The following is an 8,640-nucleotide window of genomic DNA, read 5'->3' as shown; positions in this document are numbered from 1 at the left end:
GTAACAAATAAGTTGCTATATATAATTTCTGTTTTCTTTTTAGTTTTAAAGACTTATTTTGTTCTCTATTATGTGGTCAGTCTTCAGAAATATTCTATGTGTGGCTGAGAAAAATTTGTATTTTGTTTTTGAAAAAATCTTCTGTAAAATGCTGGTTAGTTTATTTGGATTATTGGATTATCTATGTTCTGTGTCTTTTTTTTTTCTTTTTGTCTAAATGATCTGTCCAAAGGTGAAAGTACAGTGTTGAAGTCCACATGAAGTAGCACTTCACAATCAGCATTTCTGTTCATATCTAGCAGTCTTCCTTTCTGATGTTGAATGCATAAAGTTTTATGATTTTTATATCTTCTTGGTGAATTAATCTTTTTAATACACTATGCCCTCTGACTCTTTTTACACTTTTTTTTATAAAAAAGGTTTTACAATAGGTTGCATGCATTCTTATCAGAAGGAGAGAGAAGAAAATTCAAAACTCACCCCCCAGAAGGGATGGCTACACTGCCATCCCTTCTCCTCCATTTTCCTCTCAGCATGTTTCATATGCATGCTCATGAACTTGGTGTGATTTTCAAGCCTCCAAGTTTGGGACTAAAACTGCACAATCAGAAATTTGGGACTCATCTGCCTTAAGTTACATGTACAAGCTTGTGTAGAATTTCTCTCTCTCAGATATATATATATATAAATTATTAAATTTTAGTTGTTATGATTATTTAACTGAATATATGGCACACGTATTCACTGAGCATTGGGGGATGGGTTCCAGAAAGCAAGACCAGTTCATGTTCCAGAACTCGAATCATGGTCAGATATGTAATATTCCAGCATATTAACCTGCCTGCCAGCTCCCTTGCCCTCATTTTTTTAATAATGTCTCTCTTTAATTTCAGTTGACTAGTACCATGCATATATTGTTAGTTATTGTGACAGAATATCTTTATCCATCAGTGTTTCTCTCTTAACTGTGATACTGCCACACACACCAAGTTATATATGTATAACGTTAAAGAATAACATCCTAAATCTCCTTTTATTGAAGGCATTTATTATAAATCACTATTTTTAAATATGCCCTCTGTGGATATAACACAGAATTTCTTTTGATAGAGCTGTGAATATTATAAAATATATTAGCACTAAGTCATTTTTTTAAATTTCTAGAATGGTAAAATTTTAAACCAACCTATGGAATGAAGTTTACGACAGCAGGATCCCACATGCCAATTGCACGGTTTGATTCCTGAATCCAGTATCTTGAGAATCACAGTAGGCACATGTACTTGCACAACCTAAATCTTGAAAGGAGGGAGAAATGGAGGAACATGAATTGTGTCATGAATATTCCTCCTTTATCAGGAAATATATTTTTTTTGTATTTCATTTTATTTTAACTTCTTTTATACATTGAATCACATATGTCACTTAGCTTGTAAAGTGAATGTTCCAATAGGAATACATTTCTCACCATTCCAATTGAGATTTTGTACTTTTTTCCCCAATCTTGAATTCTCTTAAACCTACCAGTTGACCCCAGGTCCACTGTCATTGATTAGAATAGTTTCATCTGTCACTCGAATTTCTTTTTTTTTTTTTTCATAGAGAGGTTTTTGCTACAGGGTGTGTGCGCTTGCAAGAAAGAGAGAGACAAGAGAGCCAGAAAGTGAGAAGTCACTCCCCTAGGGATGATTTCACACCGCAATCCCTTCTCTTCCATTCTCCACTCAGAATCTTGGGCACACACTTACACACACACAGTGTGAGTGTAAGCCATTGGCTCCAGGATTCAAACTGTATTCGACTATGTGGGAGTTCAGCGACATAGCCATTATACTAACTGCTGGTCTCACTATCACTTGAATTTCTGCTGCTTCCTAAATATTTGACTACTGAAACTTCAAAGATGATGTGCACAAAATTCATCTGTGTATTACTCAGTTTTTTCCCCAGTTTTAATTTTTAACTCTAATATGTATATGCCTACTTAAACAGAAATATTTAGTTAAATTTCTATTTTGATTCAGTTCCCAAAATAGTAGTAAAACTTTTTTCTGCTCCCCTCTTAATTTTTTTTAGGTGAGTTCCCTATTTAATATTCTTATTTCTCTGTGGTTTGATATAGGTGGTCACATCACAACTTGGTTTTAACCCTATTATATCTTGGCTTTAACTGTGTTACATCTTTCAGAGTATGCTGAGTCTTCAATCTGAGGATGGCAATTAAACTGCAAATCTGGTTATGTAATGTGTCACTTCTTTTGGCCTTTATATTATTTATACTCTGTGTTTTAGCAAATGATAAAGAGATATTCATCTTTATTTGAACTCTATCAATATTTTTGAATGCACAACTGAAGTATAAAGATGCTTGTAAATATACTTTAGCTTATGAGTAATGAGCAGTATGCACATAAAATATTTTATTGGAATTAGGTTAAGTATTTAAATACAAAATCACTTTGTAATCACTTCCTTGAACACCTTTACTGACCTTGCCTTTCATCCCAGACCAGGAATAACTTACCTACATATACTGTTTCTACTGCTATTAACATTAGGAATACACTTGGTGCTTTCATAGGATGACTGCTATAGTTCTATTTTCATAAGAAAATTTACATATATGTTCTTAATATCATTGGCTTGAAGAACAAATTAATAATACAGAAAAAAGAAATAAAAAAACCTTTGTATTTTTTTTAGACTGGTTACCATCAAGTTGTGTCTAATTTACTTAATCTAACACATTACTCCAGATATATATTTATACTCATGTGTTTGTATGAGAAAATAAACACCTTGACATAGCAGAATATTTATTATGCTTTCATCCCTTGCTGCAAAAACATTTGGAGTTCTCTGAAGAAATACTTGTAATAAATTTAGCAATGAATAAGTTACCAAAGAGATAGAATGTTTGTACTATGTTTTTTTTCTCCCTCTACAAAGAGTTCAGAAATATACAGAGGAACAAGCATATACAAACATATAGAGAAAGTAAATTTCCCATGTTATGCTCTATTTCTTAGGGCTGATGAGGGGAAATGTATTTTTACAGGGGTTCATATTATTTGAGGGTGTTGCTATGGACTTTACCTGGGAGGAGTGGCAGGACCTGGATGATGCTCAGAAGATTCTATACAAGGATGTGATGCTGGAGACCTACAGCAACCTGATATTTTTGGGTTAGTGGAACTCCCATGAAGCCATCTGAAGTAATTACTGTCTCCTTTTATAGTAAATGTACAAGAGTTTCATAATGTCTAATGCTGTTTAGGAATGAGATTTTATTCTGTGGTTAATGTGTGTGGCACTCCTCTTTAACAAAATGTGGCCCAAATCAAACCTTTTTGCACAGCTGATTAAACTGAACTGTTGTAACTCTTCAAATACCTTACATGAATAGTTTGGCAAAATTCCACACTGCTTTTTATTAACAGGACAATGCATTGCCAAACCTGCAGTGATCTTCAAGTTGGAGCAAGGAGGAGATCCATGGACATTAAAAGAACTTCCCAACTTGAGCCTCACAGATTAGTCAGTGCATAGTTTTCAGGGACTAGTGAAATACATTTTCTTTGAAAGAATTTATATTGTATTGAGAGGGGAAAACAAAATGTTAGTACTAGTGAGGTTAGAAAAATTAGAAATGTTTTCCTGGGATAAGATGTGAAAAGAATGGGTATATAATTTTTAAAGGGTCCTTCAGGATGGCATATTTAGGGTAATTAGTATGTATTTTTATTGGCTACAAGTTCTTCCTAAGTAACATTTCTTCTTAAGTGACAAGAGAGTTCTTTTTGACTTCTGCAAATAAGTGATCTAGAAAACTGTTCACATTAGTGAAGAAACAGTACTCAATACCCACCGTTATAAGAAAGGAAAGAGAAAAAGGACAGGAAAAACAAATGATGCATGGAAATCTTTCAGTGTAAAATTATAGGAAGACAGAAGATAGATATTTTGAATATTATAAAAGGTATTAAAGGAAAGGGATGCACAAAGGAACAAAGTAAATCGACCTAGCTTTCAAAATATTAATGTAAATTTCTACAGTAACATATTAAGGACAATGAACCATATTTCTTATTATAGATCAGTACCAATATTTGAAATATACATGAGCAGTGTAAAATAAATTTTCAAATATAATTTATGGAAAATTTTTTTTTGGAGAGGTTTTTGCCATAGGGCGTGTGCGTTCACCAGACAGAGAGAGACAGAAAGTGAGAAATCACCCACCAGGGGGGATGGCTACACCGCAATCCCTTCTCCTTCATTCTCCCCTCAGGATCTTGGGCAGACATGCACATGCATCCAGAGTGAGTTTTAAGTCACCGGGTCCAGGACTCGAACCACAGTTGACTACATGGAAGTCCAGCAACATAGCCATTACACTAACTGATTGTCCCTGTCTTTTTCCATTCAAAGAGGATGGATATGGAGAGACTGCTTGTAAATAAAATAAATATGGGAAAGCATGTGTTAAGATAGTTCTTATTGCCCAGTATATAGTTCAGGTGTGGAAGAAAGCATTTTACAAAAAGTCTTACTGTCTCATTCAGCAGAAGATACAAACATGAGATGCACACTATAAATGTAGAGAATGAGAAAAAGTATTTTTTGAAATTGTTTTTATAATAGATTTTAAACACAGAGTGGAAGGTTTCTATTCATATAAAGAGGAAGTGGAATCCTTATTGCAGAATTAAAATCTACCTTTTCCTCAGTGAATGCACACAAGGGAAACACCCCATAAATATAATAAACATCAAAAATTCTTTTTCCAGAGGTCAAAAATTATAAGCAGAGAAAGTACAGCAAAGTAAACCCGTATCATGTGTATAAATTACCAAAGCTTTCAACTGTTGTTATACATGAGACAATTCTTACTGGAGAAAAAATTTGTAGATAGAACAATATATGAATTTATTGTGTCTGAACACAGCCCTTTCTGACTGTCTGAATACTTATACAGAAGAGAAGCCCTATGAGTGTAAACAATGTAAGAAAATGTTTTCCCAGAATTCAGACCTCACTGTACATCAAAGGAGTCACATAGAAGAGAAATGCTATGAAAATAAAATATGTTCTACAAAAAATGTTCTACAAAAAGTAGAACATTTCTACAAGGAGAAAAACCCTTTGAATGTAAACAATGTGGGAAAACATTCTCCAGCAAGGGGTACCTAACTGTACATAAGAGAACTCACACAGGAGAGAAGCCCTATGAATGTGAACAATGTAAGAAAATGTTCTTCCAGAAGTCACATCTCACTGAACATCAAAGAATTCACACAGGAGAAAAACTCTATGATTGTGAACAATGTAGGAAAACATTCTCCAGAAAGGGGTACCTAACTGTACATAAGAAAACCCACACTGGACAGAAGTTCTATGAATGTGAACAATGTAGGAAAATGTTCTTCCAGAAGTGACATTTCACTGAGCATCAAAGAATTCACACAGCAGAAAAAAGCTATGAATGTGAGAAATGTGGGGAAACATTCTACAGCAAGTGGTACCTAACTGTACATAAGAGAACTCACACAGGAGAGAAGCCCTGTGAATGTGAACAATGTAGAAAAAGGTTCTCCTGCAAGTCAGTTCTCATTATGCATTGGAGAACACACACAGGAGAAAAACCTTATGAATGTGAACAATGTAGGAAGTTTCTCCTGCAAAGTGGGAAAACATTCTCCAGAAAGTGGTACCTAACTGTACATAAGAGAACTCACACAGGAGAGAAGCTCTATGAATGTGAACAATGTAGGAAAAAGTTCTCCTGCAAGTCAGATCTAACTAAGCATTGGAGAATCCACACAGGAGAAAAACCCTATGAATGTGAACAATGTGGGAAAATATTCTCCAGAAAGGGGTACCTAACTGTACATAAGAGAACTCACACAGGAGAGAAGCCCTATGAATGTGAACAATGTAGTAAAAGGTTCTCCCACAAGTCACATCTCACTATGCATCAGAGAACTCACACAGGAAAGAAACCTTATGAATGAACATTGTAGGAAAATATTCTCCTGGAAACCTGCACTCACTGTACATCAGAGAACTCAACACAGGAGAGAAACTCTATAATTGTGAACAATGTAATACAACTTTTTCCCAAAAGTCACATCTTACTTTACATCTGAGTACTCACACTGGAAAGAAACAATGTAGGCAGCATTTTACTACTAGAAGGCAGGGCTGATTGTACGTCAGAGGACTCCCATAGAAGTGAAACCTTATGAATGTGGGGGGGGCCTGCAGTTGCTGAAGGGATGGTGGTGGAGCACCCCATGGGGCCCCTGATCCTCTGACTCCCTCTGGGCTGGCCTCCACCTCTGCTTCCAAGTGTTTGTGGGCTGGATCACCTGTGGGGGAGTTCACCCTGCCATCTGGTCAGCCGGGCTGTGGCTCTGCCCAGCTCCCAGCTGACTGAGATGCTCTCTGTGCCCGGGGTCGTGCGGAACTACCCGCCCTCAGCAGTCTGGACGGTCCCCAGAGAAGATGCGCTCTATGTATTTCTCTGGGCAGGAAGTGATTATGTAACTAAAACATTTTCATCAGATTTCCTCCGATTTACCCTGAAGTTGGCTATAACAGAGACCAAGCTTTCAGGGTTCTGAGTTTTTGTTCTGTTTGGCCCTCGCAGTAGCTTGCACTGCCTCAGTCTGTGGTGTGTATGATGGATGTGGCATATGGGATTGTTTTCTCCCTTCTAGATTGTACCAGAGCTGCTGAACAGTTAAAGAATAATCCACGGCACAAGAGTTACCTGGAACAAGTATCCCTGAGGCAATTAGAGAAGTTATTCTGTTTTTTACAAGGTTATTTACGGGGTCAGAGTTTGGCAGAAACAATGGAACAAATTAAACGGGAAACAACTATTGATCCTGAGGAAGACCTGAACAAACTAGATGACAAGAAGCTTGCCAAAAGGAAGAACATCATTGACGAGCTTTTTGAGAAAAACCAGAAGAAGACGGATGATCCAGATTTTGTGTATGACATTGAGGTCGAGTTCCCACAGGATGAACAGCTGCAGTCCTGTGACTGGGACACAGAGTCGGCCTATGAGTTCTGATGCCCAGCATTCAGAAACATGCTGGGTTAGCAGAATATCCATGTTTATATGAAGAACATAGATAAAGTCTAGGACAATCTGTGAAGAACACCAAATGTACGTATTGGGTCAGAATTGGCTTACTTTTCAAACCAGGACATTTAGATTATTTATTCTGAAGGTACATGAGGAATATAGGAAAAACGAAATATGGGAATCTGCCCTTTAAAGAACTTGTAATCTAATTGGAAGATAAGTTAAAAAAATGTAAATAATCTGAAAAACTAACGGTACTAGGCAGCAGAAAGATTAGACCCAGATGCTTGCTAAAGACTAAACAAGAGCCTAGGTTAATGTAGGGTAGAATAGTCAGGGAAAACTTCCTTTTGGTGGAGAGATAGAACTATGCCTGGTCCTTGAAATGCTGATATTCAGATAGAAGCTTGAATAGCATTCCAGGTGAGAGCAACTGGAAAAGGGGGGAAAGAGGGTGATGAAGAGACAGGTAATAGATGTTTTTATTTGAGGAATAATAAGCAAATTATATCGAGTCGTCAGGAAAGTCATGCATTTTTGTATAGAAAAACACATCATAGCTTTCCCACCAACCTGATAGTTAAAGAAGAATGGAAGGCATATAATTATTACCAGAGATTTATCTGACTGCACTATGTATTTATGTGTATTTAACTGTTTAATGTATTTAGCTCTGGAGTAAAATGATGCCCCTGAAAAATGCCATGCAGCTGCATGTGAATGTGATTTGATGGACAGAAGGAGAATTTGAACCCTCCAGTATCAGGGAATACATACTAAAGACATTCTGAAACCCTCAACCTGTCCCATAAGTAAGAACTTTATTTGTAAATTGGGAAATCCACCCATAATAAATGAACAATTGGTACTGCCAGATTAGGCCTGTTTACAGGTTTGATCTATAATGAGAAGATCTTGGTTTAATGAAGTTATCTGTGTACAGATACATTTATTCTTATTAGAATATTATTTAACAGGTATTAATCCTGTTTTCTATAAGGAAGTTAATATTTATTAAACAAAACTCTAAAAATAAAAAAATAGGATTTTTTTCTCTTAGAAACTGTATTTAATAAGCATAAAAAAAGTCACACTGGAGAAAATCTTCATGTATGTAGGGATTATAGATAGTCTCATTTATAAGTCAGCCCTCAATGTACATCAAATAATTTACAAAAGAAAATGCCTGTGAGTGTCAACGTACCAATAGAAAAATTTCCATGTTATATGTTAGTCCTTACTGTATATGAGAGAACACAGGAGTAAGTGCTATAAATGGGAATAGTGTAGAAAAATGTTTTCAGCGTAATCATTGCATGTTTTACATTAGAGCACTCACAAGGAAGAGAAACCCTGTATGTGTGGGAATTGTAGTAAAACCTTGTTGAAGAAGTCACAACTTACTGTGTATAAGAGAACTCTCAGATCAGAATCGAATGAATGCGAAAAATGAAGAAATCTTTTCATTAGGATTAAAAGCTTACCATACATCAGTAAACTCAAATGGAATAAAATCCTTAGTAATGTAAGCTGTGCTATAA

General features: G+C 35.9%; 1 long non-coding RNA gene and 1 pseudogene across 1 annotated transcript; both read left to right on the top strand.

Moving 5' to 3' along the window:
- Positions 1–3,152: 3,152 nt before the first annotated feature.
- Positions 3,153–3,505, top strand: LOC114005768 (uncharacterized). Its single transcript, XR_003547593.1, has 2 exons — positions 3,153–3,185; positions 3,441–3,505. It is a non-coding gene; the product is annotated as an uncharacterized LOC114005768 (long non-coding RNA).
- A 3,175-nt stretch (positions 3,506–6,680) lies between these two features.
- On the top strand, positions 6,681–7,139 carry LOC102479575 (centrosomal protein of 19 kDa pseudogene; annotated as a pseudogene).
- The last annotated feature ends 1,501 nt before the right edge of the window (positions 7,140–8,640 follow it).

This window comes from Tupaia chinensis, unplaced genomic scaffold (assembly GCF_000334495.1).
Source record: "Tupaia chinensis unplaced genomic scaffold, TupChi_1.0 Scaffold144406_1, whole genome shotgun sequence".
Lineage (NCBI taxonomy): Eukaryota > Metazoa > Chordata > Mammalia > Scandentia > Tupaiidae > Tupaia > Tupaia belangeri.
This window is presented reverse-complemented; position numbering and strand designations above follow the sequence as displayed.